The 19,691-nt window shown below is 36.0% G+C and overlaps 1 long non-coding RNA gene across 9 annotated transcripts; it reads left to right on the top strand.

Annotated features, from left to right (window-relative positions):
• Window positions 1–11,403: 11,403 nt before the first annotated feature.
• On the top strand, window positions 11,404–18,516 carry LOC120282333. 9 transcript variants are annotated; one of them, XR_005542950.1, is made up of 12 exons: window positions 11,404–11,629; window positions 11,716–11,902; window positions 11,973–12,046; window positions 13,351–13,426; window positions 14,372–14,479; window positions 14,699–14,761; window positions 16,051–16,179; window positions 16,974–17,111; window positions 17,245–17,270; window positions 17,396–17,519; window positions 17,603–17,683; window positions 18,432–18,516. It is a non-coding gene; the product is annotated as an uncharacterized LOC120282333 (long non-coding RNA). The 9 variants fall into 9 exon arrangements; XR_005542955.1 differs by having other exon boundaries at window positions 11,405–11,629; window positions 14,699–14,720; window positions 16,051–16,159; XR_005542949.1 differs by having other exon boundaries at window positions 11,406–11,629; window positions 14,383–14,479; window positions 16,051–16,159.
• The last annotated feature ends 1,175 nt before the right edge of the window (window positions 18,517–19,691 follow it).

Below are 19,691 nucleotides of genomic sequence, written 5' to 3'. Positions count from 1 at the left end.
TAATCAAGTGTTCCTGCCACATGATGCAATATTCTTTTCACAGCACCCAAGTGATGCACTGTTGGAGCTTGCATGAACCTTGAAATCATACTAATAGCAAACATCAAGTCAGGTCTTGTGTGAGTGAGGTATAGGAGGCTTCCAACTATTTTCCTATATCGAGATGCATCAGCTAGGCCAGAGTTATCCATTGAGTGAAGCTTCTCATTTGAGTTTAAGGGAGTGGCAATTGGTTTGCAGTGCAACATCTTAGTTGTTTTGAGTAATTCCTCAGCATACCTACATTGGGATACAAATAGAGATCCTCTACTTTGTTTAACTTCTAACCCCAAGAAGTAGCTCATTGGACCTAAGTCACTCATCTCGAAAGTGCACATCATGCTTTCTTTGAATTTAGCTAGTATCTCTGAAGCGGAGCTCATGTAGATGATGTCATCCACATACAAGCATAGCAGTAGAACATTTGAGCTTCCTTTGCATTTCTTATAAACCGTGGGTTCATTGAGACTGCGCTCATAACTTAAATGCTGGAAATAACATACATGGCCTTTTGTAATCTGTATACATGATCCTCCTTACCTTTGATGAGAAAGCCTTCAGGTTGGGAAACATAAACCTCTTCTTTCAATTCACCATTTAGAAATGTTGTCTTCACGTCGAGCTGATGTATACACCATCCTCTCTGTTCTCCAATGGCAAAGAATACACATATTGTTTCCATTAGAGCAACAGGAGAATAGACTTCTTAAAAATCGACCCCTTCTTGTTGAGCATATCCCTTGGCTACAATTCATGCTTTCTTTCTAAGAAGAGTTCCATCTAGATTGTATTTGGACTTGAAGACCCACTTTAATCCAATTGCATGCTTCCCTTCTGGAAGATCAGTAAGAGTCCATCTTTTGTTCTTCTGAATTGCTTCTATCTCCTCATACATGGAGATAATCCAATCAGAGCTTGTAGCAGCATCTTCATAGGTGATTGGATCTGCAGCAGTCAAGGCAAAGGGGCAGGTGTTATATATGTCAGAGAGATCCCTATACCTTACCGGAGCCTCATCATCTTCAGTAGTTGCTGTGTTTAGAGGAGAAGAATAACTGTTTGTGTCTAGACTGATCGCCCGACGTTCATCTGTTGGATTTGACGGTGAAGATTCAAACATCAGATGATCGTTAGAGTGAATCTCCACATTAGTTGGTGCCGCAAAGATTGTTGTGTTTGAATCAGCATCTCTTCCCCAATCAAAGCTTTTGTTTTCAAAGAACTTAACATCCCGACTGACTTGAACTTTTCCAGTATCCGGATCAATCAACTTATAGACCTTCGCATTATTACAGTACCCAATGAAAACACACGGGCATGATTTGGCATCAAACTTGCTTCTCAGCTAAGAATTAACAAACACATATCCCAAGCAACCAAAAACCTTAAGGTGGTCCACGTTGGGTTTAGTCTTGGTCAACGCTTCATGTGGCGTCTGATTTTCAAGCACCTTTGTCGGCGAGAAGTTCAGAATGTAGACCTCCGTAGCTACAGCCTCTACCTAGTACTTCGTCGACATTTTCATCTCCTTTAACATTATTCTTGCCATCTCGACCACCATTTGATTCTTTCGCTCGATGACGCCGTTCTGCTGTGGTGTATGAGGTACAGTTAGTTGATGCTGAATTTCGGTGAGCTCAGAAAACTTTTTGAATTCTCATGAGCAAAATTCCCCTCCTAGGTCGGTACGGAGAACCTTCAACGGAGTTGACAGTTGCTTCTCAACCAGCAACTTAAAAAGCTTGAATTGTTGCAATGCATCTAATTTCCTGTGAAGAAAATATACCTAACTATACCGGGAATAGTCGTCATTTAAGAGAAAGAAGAAACGGCTACCTCCAAGTGAAGATAACTTTATTGGCCCAACAAGGTCTCCATGGATGAGTTCTAATGGAGCACTTGCACGCCTTGTCTGTCCTTTGGGAAACTTAAGCGAGTTTGTTTGCCAAGAGTGCATACTTCACATGGGTTTGTTGAGCTGATGGATGGTAGGCCCTTCACCAGCTGTTTTTTAGATAAGAGTTTCAAACTTCTAAAGTTCAAGTGGCCATATCTCTTATGCAATAACTCTGATAGTGATGCTTCTTCTTGAGCTACATTAGCAGCTCCCACATCATCAGCATCCAAAGGAAAAAGTATGTGCATTGTTATGTGAATCTTAGCCACCTTGGTGTTTGATGAGATGTCTCTGATCACACATTCTTCACTAAAGAATTCCACACTATACCCTGAAGCCATTAACTGACCCACACTTAGCAAGTTGTGTGCTAAGTTGGGTACATACTGCACATTAGTGAGAGTGTTGATTGTTCCAGCACTTGATCGGAGTGCAATTATGCCAACCCCTGCTACTTGAAGTATCTTGCCGTCTCCCAATCTGATGGTCTGGTTTGGTGCTTCATCTATCCTTTGGAAGAGCATCTTGTCTCCAGACATGTGGTTGGAGCAACCACTGTCTATCAACCATGTTCCTCCACCTTCTGTCACAGCAGAGTTACTTGCCATGAAGACAACACCTTCATCGATGTCTTTAGCTTCTTTGGAGACATTGGCTTCCTTGGTTCTGTACCAGTAATAGGTTCATGTGCCCAAATTTCTTGCATGTGAAGCACTGGATGTCTCTATTCTGCTTGGTGACATATGATGAAAGAGTGGCATTTGGATTTCTCCCTCGCCCTTGTCCTCGGCCTCTTCCTCGACAGTATCTACCTCATCCTCGCCCTCTCCCTCCTTTGATGTACTAATTTCGGAAGGGAGTGGATTTAACATGCATAGATCTTTCTTCTTCTTCTGCACCTGCATTGTTAAGTATGGATTCATGACTTCTGAATGAGCCACAATGTGCATCTGCTACGAGGGTGTTGAGGTCTTTTGCTTCAACGATGGAGGAGACCACATTGGTGAACCTGGGCGTCAGACTCCTGAGGATTTTTGTAACCACCGTCTTATCTGGAAACTTTTCACCGAGCATCTTGATTTGGTAGACAATGTCCAAAACTCTTGTAATGTATGTTGTGTCAAACAAGATCTCAAACACAAAGTGAAAGTGTAAAGATTGAATGCAAACACTCACTCACACAAAGAGAGGCTGGAAAGTTTTAAGATGATAAGCAAATCACACCACTTGCATTCGGTCTAGATTTCTTAATATATAAAAGCATACAACATGATAACATAACAAACCTATGTGGTCAAAAACAGCAACAAGACAAACTTACACAAGTAAACATAAAAGACACAAGTAACAAAGAAAACTTAAAGTAAGCCTAGATAACTAGCTGTACTATAGACGTGCATGCCATGCACTACCCACAGTGCAACAAACATGGTCTTCACGTGGTTTTCCAGAGCATTCACTTCAACACGTTCCCCATGCTCTGAATAACCACGACGCCAAGCCGGCGTCTCAATTCTTCATGCTTCGGTCCTGAGAGGGCTTTCGTCAGAATATCAGCCAACTGATCATGCGTGCTGCAGTGAACTAAGTTGATATCTCCACAAGCGATAAGACTCCTGATGAAATGGAATCGCACGTCGATGTGCTTAGTCCTTCCATGTTGTGCCGGATTCTTGGCAATGGCTATAGCTGCCAGATTGTCACAATACAAGGTGGTTGCATTCCTTTGAGGAACTCCCATGTCCGCTAGTAGACGACGCATCCACACTGATTGGCAAGTTGCTGAGGTTGCAGTGACGTATTCAGCCTCCGTGCTTGAAAGAGCAATTATCTCCTGCCGCTTTGAAGCCCATGCAACTACACCCGAACCAAGATTAAAAACCCATCCAGTGGTGCTTCTCCGGTCATCAACAGAGCCTCCCCAATCGCTATCAACGTATCCCTCCAAACGAAAATCATCAACACACTCGAACTTAAGTCCCATATCAATGGTTCCTGATACATAGTGAAGAACCCTCTTCACTGACCCAAGATGATGCTTTGTGGGGCTTTGAATGAATTTAGAAATTAATCCCATAGCGAACATGAGATCAGGACGAGTGTGTGTGAGGTATAATAGGCTCCCAACCATGCTTCGAAATCGGTTTTCATCAGCTTTCCCTGAATTATCCTCTGACTGGAATTTTTCATTGGCATTTAGAGGAGTTGACTGTGACTTGCTGTTCATCATATTGAACTTCTTTAATAGAGTTACTGCATATCTTTTCTGAGAGATGAGAATCAAACCTGGTTGTTGCTTCACTTCGAGGCCAAGAAAATAATGTAAGAGTCCAAGATCAGTCATCTCAAACTTATGCATCATGTTCTCCTTGAATTTATCCACCATTGTCAATGATGATCCCATGACAAGGATGTCATCAACATACAAGCAAAGGAGTAGAATGTTTGAGTCCTCACCAATTTTCTTATACACAGTTGGTTCATTCTGACTTCTTGTAAACCCAAGCTTGCTAAAGTAAAGGTCAATCTTTGGGTACCAAGCTCGTGGAGCTTGCCGGAGTCCATACAGAGCCTTATTGAGTTTATACACAAGACCTTCTTTGCCAGGCTGAATATACCCTTGAGGTTGCATTACATACACCTCCTCGTGAAGTTCACCGTTGAGAAAAGCCGACTTCACGTCCAACTGGAAAACTGGCCAACGCATCTGAGCAGTAACGGCGAGGAAAAGCCTCACAGTTTCAAGCCTTGTGACGGGAGAGAACACCTCGTCATAGTCTACTCCACTTACTTGAGAATAGCCTTTTGCAACAAGGTGTGCTTTCCTCTTGTGTAAAGTGCCATCAGACATGAATTTTGATTTGAAAATCCACTTCAAACCAATGGACTTCCTTCCTTCTGGTAGGGTAGTGAGACTCCAAGTGTTATTCTTCTCAATGCTTACAATTTCTTCATCCATGGCCAACTTCCAATCACCATGCAAACTTGCTTCTTCAAATGAACTAGGGTCTCCAGCTGCAAGAGCAAAAGAACATGAATTATATAATTCATACAATGTTCTATACCTTGGAGTTGGTTCCTTGGGTGAAGCTTCAAAAGGTGAAGAAAGAGAGTTCTCTTGCGTTGATTGTAACTGAGAGGTGGATTGAACTTCTCTTGCTTCTACTATTGGTGTGTCTTCATCACTTTGGTACAGTGCATCATCCAAATTGGATGTAATTTGAGGGGAGTCAATGTGTGATTCCCAATTCCAACCCTTCTCCTCATGAAACAACACTTCACGGCTTACTTGGACTTTTCCAGTCAACGGGTCAAAAAGTTTGTATCCTTTTGACTCTCCACAATAGCCTATAAAAACTCTTTTTCCTGATTTGGATTCAAACTTCTCCCTTGATTGAGTTTGACTTAGAACAAATGCTAGGCAGCCAAGCGTTCTGAGATGTTGAACGGACGGCTTTACTCCAATCAGAGCTTCATAGGGTGTAATATTTTTGAGTGATCTGGTGGGAGAACGATTGAGAGTATAAACTGCTGCTGCTACTGCTTCACCCCAGAAGTCAGTAGGAAGGTTACGCTGCTTCAACATACATCGACTCATCTCCACGACAGTTCCATTTCTCCGTTCAACAACCCCATTTTGCTGTGGCGAGTGAGGAGTTGTCAGTTGCCTCTTGATGCCGTGAGCTTCACAAAAGGCTTGGAACTCGTCGGAAATGAACACACCTCCACGATCTGTTCTCAATGCCTTTACTGGGTGGTCATATTGCTTCTCCACTTGGTTTTTGAAAACCTTGAATAATTCCAAAGCTTGGGACTTCACCTGAAGGAAATAAACCCATGCATACCGGGTGCAATCATCAATCAATAACATAAAGTATGAGTTACCTCCACGGGACTTGGTCCGCATCGGGCCACAAAGGTCTCCATGGATCAGTTCTAGTGGTTTGCTTGCTCTCCTCATGGTTTCTTCAGGAAATGGGATCTTGGTTTGCTTCCCATATGCACAACCTTCACATGGTTGTGCAGAGATGTTGTTGGGAAGCCCATGAACTAGTTTCCCTCTTGACAGCTGCTGTAAGCTATTGAAGTTGATGTGGCCATACCTTTCATGCCAAAGAAAAGACTTGTCTATCTTACTGACCGCAACTTCTGTCTTGCTGACCGCAATATGGACGTCTCCAACTTCATGAATGGAAAGAGGGTATAGATTGTGTCCAGTCACATGAACATGAGCTAGCTCGGCACCGGTCTTCTTGTTTTGAATAATACACTGATCTTCATCAAAGAACAAAGTGTATCCTCCCTTCTGTAACTGTCCGACACTAAGAAGATTATGTGCAACTTCTGGTACGTATTGAACTCTTTCAAGTTCTTTTACTTGTCCTCCTCTTGTCTTGAACCTCACTGTTCCCATTCCTTCTACCTTCATCACTCGGTTGTCTCCTAAGCGAACAACTTGCTGAACAGATTCATCCAAGTTGTGAAACAAAGACTTCATACCTGTCATATGGTTGCTGCACCCACTGTCTAGCAACCATACATCTTCAAGCTCATCTTTTGAATAGCCTCCAGCCATGAACAAGTGAGAAACTTCAGTGTCTTCCTCCACTATATTTGTTGCACTCTCCTTTTGCCAACACTGCGACTTGTAATGCCCAAACTTCTTACAGTTATAGCACTGGATGTGAGCTTTGCTCTGTCGGCTTTCAGATTGAGTATCCTTCTGCTCAGAGACATGACCTCTCCCTCTGCCTCTTGAGCGACCTCTGAAACCTCCACGTCCCCTGCCTCTTCTTGTATTGACATTATAACTACTTGAAGAAGCTTCTCCCTTGATGTGAAAAGCCTTCACTTCTACCTGGTCATTCTCCATGTCGAGTCTTCCTTCATGACCCTTCAGTGAACCACTTAACTCATCCACTGTGAATGTGGTAAGATCCTTGGCTTCAATGATGGAGGATACCACATGTCTGAACTTAGGTGTGAGGCTTCGAAGTATCTTGCCGACCACCGATTGCTCCGGGAGATCCTCTCCAAGAGTTCTAATATGATGTGCAAGTGTTAACACCTTGCTAACATAGTCTTGAATGGTGTCACCATTCTTCATTCGGATGGTCTCAAATTGTTGCCGATATGCATACAACTTCACAGCCGAGCTCTTCGTGCACCCTTGATATTCTTTCTTCAGTATATCCCATGCCTTCTTAGCATTTTGTGTCTGAGAGATCCTGATGAGAGTTTTATCATCCAAGCTTTGTTGTATAAGACACAAAGCCTTGGCATTCTTCTTAATGTTCTCATCAACTTATGCTCATCTGCTTCATCCTCATCATACCACTTCTCAACGAGCTTCCATAGATCGCGAGAGATGAGGACTGTCTCCATCTTGAGACTCCACAAGCTGTACCCTTCCCCACTGAAGTGTGGTACAATGACTTGAGATGAGCTGCCTGAGCTGGAACCTTGATTTGCCATGTCTCTGATACCACTGTTGTGTCAAACAAGATCTCAAACACAAAGTGAAAGTGTGAAGATTGAATGCAAACACTCACTCACACAAAGAGAGGCTGGAAAGTTTTAAGATGATAAGCAAATCACACCACTTGCATTCGGTCTAGATTTCTTAATATATAAAAGCATACAACATGATAACATAACAAACCTATGTGGTCAAAAACAACAACAAGACAAACTTACACAGGTAAACATAAAAGACACAAGTAACAAAGAAAACTTAAAGTAAGTCTAGATAACTAGCTGTACTATAGACGTGCATGCCATGCACTACCCACAGTGCAACAAACATGGTCTTCACGTGGTTTTCCAGAGCATTCACTTCAACAATGTAATCTTCAATCTTTTCTCCATGCTTCATCTTAGTTGCATCGCGCTCACGGTACAAGGAATGAAGCCCAACTGTGATATTGTTTGTATTCTCTTGATATGAGTATTCAGCATCTCCCAAGCTTGTTTTTCCGTTTTTGCTTCTGTGATCCTTGGAAGAACTCGATCATCTAAGTTTTGTTGAATCAAGCATATTGCCTTTGAATCTTTCTTCATGATTTCAGCGAGTCTATTGTTATCAACCTCCTCTGCAATTCTTTTCTCAACGATGCTCCACAAGTCCTTAGACCTAAAGACTGACTTCATCTTGAGACTCCACAAGTTATAGTTCTCTCCCTTGAAGAGAAGAACATTTGGTTGAGAGGAGCTAGGGAACCACCTGACATCGTCACCAGTTTCTCTAATACCACCGATAGAAGAAAGAAGAATGAGAACTAATGTATTCACTCACAGCAGCACAAGGAAAAGATTGAGAAGAGATACTTGAAGCTATTACTAAAATTAGCTTGAGAACTTAATACAAACATGACTGAATATATAGAAAGACAAAAGAGTTCAAAAAGTAACATAACTAACACAGCATACAATCCTTAATTAACCTTAAAAGTGTCCAATCGCAGTTCTTCTTCTGATACTGTTCCATCCAATCACAGCCAGTCTTCTCGTACATAGTAACCCATCCTAGTATGTAGTCAACGATCAATAGCTGAGCAACCTTTTCCAATATATATATAGGTTTCTTGCATCTTGGCCAAGAAACACTAATTCATGTAATCTAATTAATAACCATGCTGTGCTCCTCCCATTGTACTCATCCTTGATCATAAATGAATGCATGCATGGTTAAACATACATGTGAAAATACATACATACACACACGTACATATTTGTATATGTATATATGTATGTATATATGTGTGTAAAATTTGGAACTTTCATGTAGTAGTGCACTTGGATGTTTGCTATAATTCAGATGAAGGTAATTAATGTTGCACTAACTTTTCTATAACCTCAAAAGTTGCCACACAAAGCTTCATATATTAGTGACAGCAATGCTTGATATATATAATACCACTCTTAAGTTTGAGTTACTTAAAGTGAAGATACAAGTTGTCTTTCTCACTAAAACATATATTATAAACTGTTATATTTGGACGGTTGCTTAAGAACTTCTTTAATATTCTCATGGAAATTCTTCTGACGGTTGCTAATGATAATTTTTTTTTTTTTAAATATATACTACAAAGTGCTATATTTGGATGATTGTTAATGAAAATTCTTTGCCATTTTTATTGTTAGTAAGTGCTAGTTTACAACATATATAAAATGTCTTCAGTTAATTATATACATATAAACACCATTATTTTAACATAAATGATAAATAGGATGTGATTTAGTATTTCTTGGTGAGTATAAACTACTTATAAACTATTTTTAATCTGTCATGAATGAATAATGGTAAATAAATGTAATACAACTAAAAATTAAAAATAATAATTAATAATTTTACATGAAGAACTCGCTATCACATAAGGTATTTAAAATAGAGATAGTGACTTATTATTCTTCAAGGTTTCTCAACTCAAATCAAAAATACTGTAATACCTTGATGGAGGAAAGATATATCAAAAATCATATATATATATATACATATATATATGTATGTATAAAAAATAAAAATAAAAAAATTTTACTTTTAAAGGGAAAAGATGTTGAGATCCATTGAGAATTAAAGAATAGAAAATGAAGCCAAAGAAAGAGAAGAAAAAAAAAGAGTCACCTAGCAGTTATCTGCCACATCAGCAGGAAAATTAGCCACGTCAGAAGTTAGTTAAGAAGCTAACTAGCTACATCAGCAAGGATTTTTTTTTTAGTCTTTTCATTTATTTTATATAAACTGAATAAACTCTATAAATAGGGTGTGTGTAATAAACTCTAGTTACAATGAATTAAAGAGTCTTGATTTGTTTTCCATTTTGTTTCCTTTTGCTCTTGATGTTCTTGTGTTCCTCTTCTTCTTCTTCTTCTTCATTGTTTGTCTTCAGCATCATTAATCTCAATTTCTGAAATACAGAAGGAAGAGAGTGTATACAGCAAGTCACTGATCCATTGATGTTGGAATTCTTCAAAAGAAAGTGTGATGTGCTTATAACAGTATGAACAATTAATATCTCAAGTACTCAAAGTAATTAACTTAATTAGATCATTCCTCTTTATATTAATCACATATCCATGTTAAACCTTGGTCACCTATTGCATAGTAAGTTTATTAATTGTCAATTCATATATTATATATATGTACTATTAATTAAATTTCACATCTCCTGAGCTTTAATTCAGAATAGTGCTTCTAATCTTCCAGCTATATATATGACTCAGCTCTAAATGAAAAATATTTTAACTTATATATGATTATTTTTTTTTATGAAAATAATAAGCACTATATATATACATCAACAACATATGTTTTAGTTGGAAAAACTACTTAAATACCTTTAGTGGGCAAAGAAAGTATAACCATACATTTAAAACTTTGTAGAGAGAGTGTACGTGTTATCATTATTATTTCTTTATGTTTACAAGCTATACTTTTTAACAGTCAATATTAATTCCTGGCAGATTTTCAAAGCCTAATTAATCATTTATTAGATAAGAAATTTTGTTATATTTTTTACTTTTGAGTATATATATATGAGATACTTTTCATATTAAACTTTAATTTATACAGTATGTGTCTGATTAGTTAAATACTTCCACTGCAGTGAGCGAAGTTGTAAATTAGAATATTATATATATATACATGCCATGCATGCATGGAATTTTTTTTTTTTTTTTAAAGTATAATAAGATGCTCTTCAAACTGTTATATCTGTTAGGTGTATGTATGTATGTATATGTACAACGGTAATATAGAAGTATATTGAAAGTATACTTGTATTATTGGTTCCTATATGTAGATCTAAAGGTCATTTATATATGAAAATCGTTCAAAGTTCAAGAACTTGTTCCATTCTTTCTCTCTTCTTCTTCTAATAATATCTTCCTATTAGAATATTAATTGATGGAATTAAAACATGAAATTCTTTAATTAGGATTAGAATGATATGGTTAACAAAGCTTAGAAATTGGTATTTGTGTTATAGATATATACATATATGCAACTGATCATATTCAGATGTGAAGTAAATACTATTAATTAATTTTAAATAACCAAACGTATCTCAAATAGAACCCTTTCCTTCATACAAAATAGTAAACCAAAATTTTTCAGAAATAATAATAAAAATAATTAGATATATGAAAACATGACTACTTAATTATTTTAAGGATAATTTAATAGTCTTATGCTCGAAAGCATAGCCATAAGAACTCAGACAACAGAATTTACGAACTAGCACTACATCATTTTTGAGCTTTAGAGGCAGCTAAATAGAGGGGTTTTTAAAAAACCACCTTTATAATAAAATAGGATATTTTTCCTTTGTTTTTAGAACCGGTTTATTTAAACCCCTCTACATTAATTTTATTTTAAAAAATAATTAAAAAACCTCTCTCTCTCTTTCCCCAACGAAGACTCTCTCTCTCTCATTCCCCAACGGAGAGATGTAGTGGGCCTCTCTCTCTCTCTCATTCCCCAACGGAGAGATCTAGTGCGCCTCTCCCTAACGGGGAAATCTCGTGCGCCCTAATTCCCCAACGAAGAAGCCCGACTTTTGCCGCTCCTGCCGTCGCTCTGCTGCCGCCATGCACTAATTCCCAACGCGGTCTCTCTCAAGAGAGCGAGCCCAGCGCGGCTTCACAGCCATCAAGCCCATCGCCCACTTCTTCACTTGTTGCTCCGCCAAGGAGGTTTCTTCTCTCTTCTCCTTCCCTTTCTTCTTACTCTTCTCTCAATTTGCCATCCATTGATTGCCTTGGGTTATCCTTTGGTGCAGGTTCTCGCCCCTTGGGTTTTCCCTGACCGGCTTCTTCCCTCCCGCTGATTAGGTTTTTTGATTATTAATTTTGATCAGTTGGTGGTAGTGGTGGTGGTGAGATTGTTGCGCAGGATATGTTTCTATGAAGGCATCTGGTTCTTTGGAGTCTGGATATGGTGTTGATGATGCATTTGTGCTGGCTCAGGTGGGTTTTTGCTTCGATTTTGTTCTTTTTGTGTGGAAAATGATGGTGATTGTGATTTGATTTGGTGCAGGAGGTGAAGACGAGGGGGTTTGATTTGTTGGTGGAGATTAGCCTGACATAGGTGTTTCTGATTTATGAGAAACAGTGAGGCAAGTTTGATTTCTGATTTTTGTTAACATTTTGAAGTAGTCAATTATCTTCAAAAGTTCTTATAATATCTCCAAATTGCCAATAGCCTTGATCTTGAAGTACCTCCATCCTTTTATTTTTATAGCTTGATCTTCTTCTCCTGACTCTCTAATTTTAATTTCCTATGTTTTCTAACTAATTTGATGACACACAATTAATCATAAACCTTGGGCTCTGGCTTAGGCACTTGGACACAAATTGTTAAGTTGCCACACATTGTATGGTTCTTTTTTACTTCACTAGGCTCTATGATTCTTGGAAATGTTGAATGCTGAATTTGTAGAGCTTGAAGTCAATTTTCCAATAAATCCAGGTTCACTCCATTTTGACTATGATTATGTGTGAATGGATCATCGAATTGTAGTGGTTTCATATAAACATTCATAAGAGGCCCATATAATTTATTATAAGGCACAAACTAAAGAGTTCAGAGAGTAATTATCTAGTTTTTATTTTTCAAATCTTTTATTATTAGCAAGATGAATTAGCAAGGTCTAGTTGATCTACTTATATTAATTGCTAAAGCATTCAATATCTTGTTGATCTACTTATGTTAATTGCTATTTTTTTTGGGTCGTTGGAATGTATTGATCATATTTCATTCTTTTGGGTACATTGATGAGTAATATCTTATGTTGATATGGTTAAGATCTAAGTTTTGACACTTAAGTCATTCAAATTGTTCTAGGAAAGTGATGCTTTCTTGAGCCTGATTTACATGCTAATGGTATTTGATCTGCATTAATTTGTGATTGTTTGTTATATATCTAATATATCTTTCAATATTATATATATGAAAAATAATAAATAGAGGTAAGTGTTTACTCTCATTAAATCTCATAATTAATTTTTTTCTGCAGATTTTCTTTCAGATAATTTTTTTTACCTTTTTGTGTGCAATCGAGCCCCAAACTTAGTGTTAATTTTTTTTTGGTTAGAAGCTCTATAATGTAGTGTTTAATTCCCTTAACCAGTAGTATTAGTATTCTATTAAACAGGGAAACATTGGATTCTAAACAATCTACTTGTTTGTTTTGGATTTTCTTCTTGAAATTTTTATATTTATCAAAAATGGAAATAAGTTTTTAGCCAACTTATTGTTTTGGTAAAAAAAAAAAAAATGGAACTATTTGTAGTTCAAAACAGTTAAATGAACATTGCCAACTTAGATAATGGTATGGGTAATCCGGGTTAACTTACAAAGCAAGGAACTACAGGTTTTTTAGGAAACCAATGGCCACTATTTTGGGTGGAAGAAGTCCTCTTGCGGCCATGAAGGAAGAGGGGAAACCAGATGCCCAGCTCTTCGATCTCCTATCAACCCTTCTCCAGCAGGTATCCTTCTAGCCATTCCATTTCATCCTTGAATTGTTTCTATCATTGCTTTTATGATTTTGGGATGCTCAATCTCATGCCATTTCAAGGGATAGTACGCATCGATCTTTGTTGAAGGATCACATTCACTATTTGATTTATTTGACACCAAGGGATCTTCCAATTTGTCAGTTGATTGTGTGGTTATGAACTTGCTCGATCCATCGGACTCCCCAAATTTTTTCTGCTTTTGGATAAATTTCATTAGTTCGGGACTATAAAATTGCGCTTTTTATTTTGATATTTATATTAGTATTTGAGGTTCTGCAATCTGGAAAATAGTTTTACTGGGGAGTTCTAGTTGGGGATATTGGCTGGTGAAGTATTGATGTTGCTCGAGAAAAACAATGGCAATCTTCAGCGAAGATTATATATTAAGATGGTTGCATTGTAGTTTGGTGAAACTAGAGAACTCATTGAGGATTTTTTTTTATAATTGTGTTCAAGAAGAAAGAATCTTTCTAAAAGAAAGGGGATATCTCGTTTTGCTTGATTTATTTAGTTTGTTTTTGGCTATGAACTTATTCAGATCCATGAATCATGAGCATTAAGGAGAGTATAAACTCGAGGTAGTTCTATGGCCCTTTTTACTATTATGAGTAAATTAAATGATGATGAAGATTCTTTGGGATTAGCTGACAAATAAGGTTTTTATTTTTCACTTTGAGTTTTTGCTCGGATAAGATATTGGCTTATGGCAATTGTTGGATCTAGTGATGAAGTCAGTTGCCGCTTTTGAAGGAATTGGGGTCCTTACCCCAAGGTATAAACTATTGAACCAAGTGATTGCTTGTTCTATGCTATGATATTTTTCCTTTGATCTAACACCAACATTTCTTTTTTTCTTTTCTTCTTTTTTTTTTTCAATTTTATTCAAAGACTAAAGCAAAAATCTCTCCCTGCAAGGCCCGATACAGTGTTGAGCTTCATCTCTCGTTCTTGAGGTTACAAGGATAGGCTAATGATTTTAAAATACAATACAGCAGTGTTGTCTAACTCCTTCTACTGCCAAAGGTTTTACTTTTATTTTATTTTGGAATTAAATATGAATATGGTTATGCTTTATGTGGGTAACTATTGTACAATTAAGATGAATGTCTAACTTCTATGTTACTGTCTTCCAAACTTTCATGGTGCCTTTTGGACTTAAATATTTTTAATATTTAATGCTTAACTAGGGATTAAATTCAATCTTCATGGTTGTCCTTGACATGTTTTATGCAAATCATGCAGCTCACAGGATTGTACAATCAAGGTATGGGAAACAACTCAGGGAAAGTTGATCTGTGAATTAAAGTAATGCAACCATGTTTGCTAATTATTAGCTCATGTTGTTTGAGTCCTTGTCTTATCAGCAATTATAGCCTCGATTTTTGGAGTTGTTTGTCTTGATGGTTTGGCTCTGAGAATGTCATTAAAGCCAATACATTTTTTAAAAAATCTTTAGCTTGACGTGAGGCTTTTTCCTCTTACAAAGACAAATTTACTTCTTTTTCATGAAGTAATACTTAAATGATCTCGTGTAGCCTATTCTTAGTTAACTTTAAGCGAGCATAAAAATTCTAGTTATATCTCTGGTTATCTAGTCATGATTATATTTCTAAGAGATTATCTTCCACTTTCTCTAGAAGAAGCAAGGGCAATGTAGAAGGCTTCTTTCAATGCATGACATTTCCATTTATATGAAACCTATATGTTAATTAAACATTTGCCAAGTTTTATTTTTATATTTTGACAGTCTCCTCCATTTATCTTCTCTAAGAACCTCCTCCTTTGTTGGCGTTTGCTTTTACTGTGGTAGATACACTTGGAAGGTTGGGTTTTCTAGTTAAAGTATAAAATAAATTTTCTAGAGTCCTTACATGGCTAACTACATTTTCTAGAGTCCTTACATGGCCAACTGTAGTTATAGTTAGTTTGTTATTGCTCTTTAGATAAGTATATGATCCACTAACTTACTAAAACTTCATATTAATTTGGGGGAATAATATATGGTGGAGCTATTGAATTTCATCTATTTAAGTGACTGTAACTTGCAATTAATTTTCAAGAACCAATTAGTATGCCTACCCAGGTTGATTTTCCTAAAAACCAGATGGTGCACACAAGCAATGGTTGTGTCACCTGGCTTGATGAATAAAGGGTTTGATTACATAAACAAGATGATCCTTTGTAAATTTACCGATAATTCAGTGCTGAAATTTTGTTCCCATTAAACTTTTAAGCTCAAGTTGATGTTGGAAAGGGATGGAAAATAATATCAGTTTAATCCCTTGAAGATCGGGAGGCATTTGGGGAAATTTATTTATGTTTCACCTAATGGTTGTACTAGAACAACACATTGGGAATTTGCAATGATTGTTGTAAGCAATTTGTGATAGACATTCATTGTAGTGAGGGTACAGTGAGTTTTTGAATTTGATTGATCTGTGAGATTGGATTTTTAAAATTTTATGACTCTGTAATCTTTGACTGTGCAGTTTTTGTGTTAGAACTTCAAATTTTAGTATTCTTATTCAGCTAAAACATGTTACAATGTGAGTCTGATTCTATCAAGTTCTCAACATTAATTCATCAACTTTCAGGGGCATGGACATTGGGTTAACTCTCTTGCTTTGAGCACTGAATATACTTCGAATTGGTCCTTTTGATCACACTAGAAAGGCATATTCATCCCCAGAGGGAAAAAAAGCGGTGGGTATTGAGTTTTTGTGGTATGCTGTTCTTACCATGTCATTTGCACGCTTCAATTTAACTAGTCGTCTATAGTTGATTATCCTTTGTTTTGATTAGCATCAGTTTAAGATCTATGTTTATCATGCAAACAAGATAAAATTTGTTCTTTTTAGTGGGATTAAATGCTTATGGATCATTTTGGTTTCTTAAAACTTTTTGATATTAATTCTGTCATGCATTCCAGCAAGTCGCAATGCACAGAACCAAATAGCTCAAATGAAGCAAAACATGCAGATACTATTTTTTTTTAGTAAAAGGCACAAATTTATAAGCTTTAAATAATTCTAAGAAATGTTCCTCTATAAATGGAACATAATGGCGATAGTGGGTCTTTTGTATATAGTTGACGATTAACATGTTCTTTTACCACATAAACTGTTTCCTCAAAATCTGCTTAAGTTTAACTCTAGAAAATATGTTGGTTATGTAAAACTTTATACCTCCCCCGAATGGCCATCGTGTATTTTAGTTCTATCCCATTGGTGACTGATATAAAAAATGTTTTTTTTTTTTTACTTTTTTGTTGTAGTACATTAATTCCAATGCTTTTTACTCAATAAGCAGATCACTCAGTGTAATTTCATTCATCTATGAGAATCTATATTTCTTGTGATTCTGATATTACATTAGGATATTAGAAGAGGCATTCAAGTTTATGTGAATTCCTCAGATGATACCATTTTCTTGTCAAAATTCTTGCATGAAAACCATTTTATGTTCTGTTTTGTGGTCCTTATTTATGGTTCAATATTTATCTATATCTCAATATCAGGTAGCCTTAGAAAGATACAATAAAATGAAAGGAAATGCTCCAGAAAGGCTGGTTTCAGGTTCTGATGATTTCACAATGATACTGTGGGAACCTTCTGTAAGCAAGCATTCAAAAGCCTGAATAACTGGTCATCGACAGGTAATTAAAATTTTGTATGCTTTTAAAATTTTGTAAACAAAACCTTTAATTCAATGAATGTTTTTACAAAACCTTCTGTAAACAAAATCTTTCATTCACATGGTTGATGCTTTTAAAATTTTGTATTTTCCAGAGTGACAATGAATGCTTTTGTTTGAGGTATGCTTATTGTATTAGCTTTGAGTATTTCCTTTTTAGTATATTATCTAGTGTTGTTATGTTTGTGAAATGCATTCTTATGCTATTAACAATCTTTGTGGCCACCATACATTATTCATATTCAGAAGTGTAATGTTCAGAGAAGGAAATGACTCAGTCATGGTTAGATTTTGCAAAGTTTTCCATTGCATCAACTTCAGCATTTGGTTCTTGAGAAAGAAGCAGAGTAATTTTCATATCACCTACAAGGTTTTTACTTATTAAGATCACAAACAAATAGCAATTGGTTGTATTTGTTTGTTCTAATGAAATATGTATTTGTATTTTCAAAGGATGCTGAGTTTGAGAAGGACCCGGGGGAAGCTTTTAAGGTTTTTGACAAAGACCAAAATGGTTTAATTTCTGCTGATGCGGTAAATCAATTGCTTATTCTTTCATTAATGATATTGAGAAAAATATATTTGCATGCACCTCCTACGATTGGTTTAATTGCAGTGAAGCACTTGAAATTAATCAATTACATACTCTTTTGTTGAATTTTTTTTTTCTCTCAAAAGCCATAATGAATCATGCTCAAAGTCAAATATGGTTAAATTAGTGCAAGAAGAACACAAACAAAACTAATTTGCTCCCATATCATCAATAAAAGATCTCTTATTCTTAATTTCTCAATTTGCCCATCATTGTAGGGATGTTAGGGAATTCCACTAAACAAAGTTTCAAAATTCATCATCCTTTCAATGGCAAATAAGTGAATATAAAATAAGGTAGTCAGGCATTTTAGACATCAACCATTTGTCTAATGGGATAGAGGGTTTGTTTGATGTAACAGTTTGTAGTAAGGAGCTATAGAAATTAGCCAAATCTCAGTGGTGTCTCATTCAAGGATTATTTTAATACCTGAGAAAAATGTTTTGCACTTAGCTATCTTAAACAATAATTTTGTTTTTCATAATCCCATAAACTTTATGTTCACTAGTTTATGCTTGCCACCATTATCAGAATATCAACCACTATTTCCACATTAGACGTTAAACTTGAAAATTAGATTTTTATAATTATGCATAGTATGGATTTTGTAATTTAGCATTTAATAGAATTTTATTTACTTTTAATTACAATTATAGCTTTTTATTTGCTAATGTTTGTTTACTTATATAGGAGAATTCATATTTAAAGATCGAAAGGGTTGAAGATTAAGAGGATACGTGAAGCTTGTGTAATTAAGTGAAGCTTGTGTAATTAAGCAAAAAAAATATTTTGTAATAAAAGTAGATAAATAGTGTAAAACTCTTCACATTTTGTTATTAATCAAAATACATTGTACTTGAGCTCATTACTTGTCAATAAAATTAAATTAGGAAATTTTTGAATGTATTGAAAGATTCATGTTTTTTATTTACAGGTTAAATAAATTTATTTATTTATAGTAGGAAAATAAAATAAAATATAATTTAATTAATGAACAAATTTAGAGGTGGTTATAACCACCTCTAAAAGTATGAACATGTTAGAAAAATAATAGTTTTAGAGGGGGTTTATAAACACCTCTAAAACTATTGAGTAAGATCAAATTTATTAGCTATAGAGGCGGTTATAACCGCCTCTAAAATTATTTACTATTGAAGAGGAATAAGAAATTATTAGCTATAGAAGCGGTTATAACCGCCTCTAAAACTATTAAAGAGGAATAAGAAATTATTAGCTATAGAGGCGGTTATAACCACCTCTACTCTTGTTATTAAAAACCGCTTCTATAAACAAAACTTACCCAACGGTTGGTACAAACGGCTCTAAAGTGTAGAGCCGGCTTGATACGAGGCGGTTTAGAGACGGGTAAAAAAAACAACACTATAGCTATAGAGGCGGTTAAAACCGCCTCTATAGGACTCGAAAACCGCCTCTAAAACATTCTTTTGGTGTAGTGTAGACTAACATCTATGAACCCGGTCGCAAGCACCAGACAAAAACACTTATGGATTGCCGGATTGGAGTTTACATCTGTAAGCTACACTGTAAAATCCAGATAAAAGACCTTCTAGGTTGACTTACCCATAAATAACGCTTCAATTGCACGTAAAACTCAAAAATTGAGATAACACATTTTTCAACAGGTAAAGTAAAATATAAGTGCATGTAAAAAGTTTATATAAAATAAATATATCTACTTTTTCAGTTTTAATATATATATATATAAAGATATTCCACCATTTTTGGTGTTAATGTATCAATTTAAATTGATCCGAATTAAACCATGCGATTAATGAAAATCAATGATAAAATGAAAGCATTTTGTGAGGATTGAAGAGTGTATGAGATTCTTATCTGAATTTATAAGTCAAAGAGTAACTTCTTCGCACACCATACCACTTGTTTATAAATATATAATAAAAACAAATAAGTGCTTACACTACCTTTTCC

Source organism: Dioscorea cayenensis, chromosome 18, assembly GCF_009730915.1.
Source record: "Dioscorea cayenensis subsp. rotundata cultivar TDr96_F1 chromosome 18, TDr96_F1_v2_PseudoChromosome.rev07_lg8_w22 25.fasta, whole genome shotgun sequence".
Lineage (NCBI taxonomy): Eukaryota > Viridiplantae > Streptophyta > Magnoliopsida > Dioscoreales > Dioscoreaceae > Dioscorea > Dioscorea cayenensis.
This window is presented reverse-complemented; position numbering and strand designations above follow the sequence as displayed.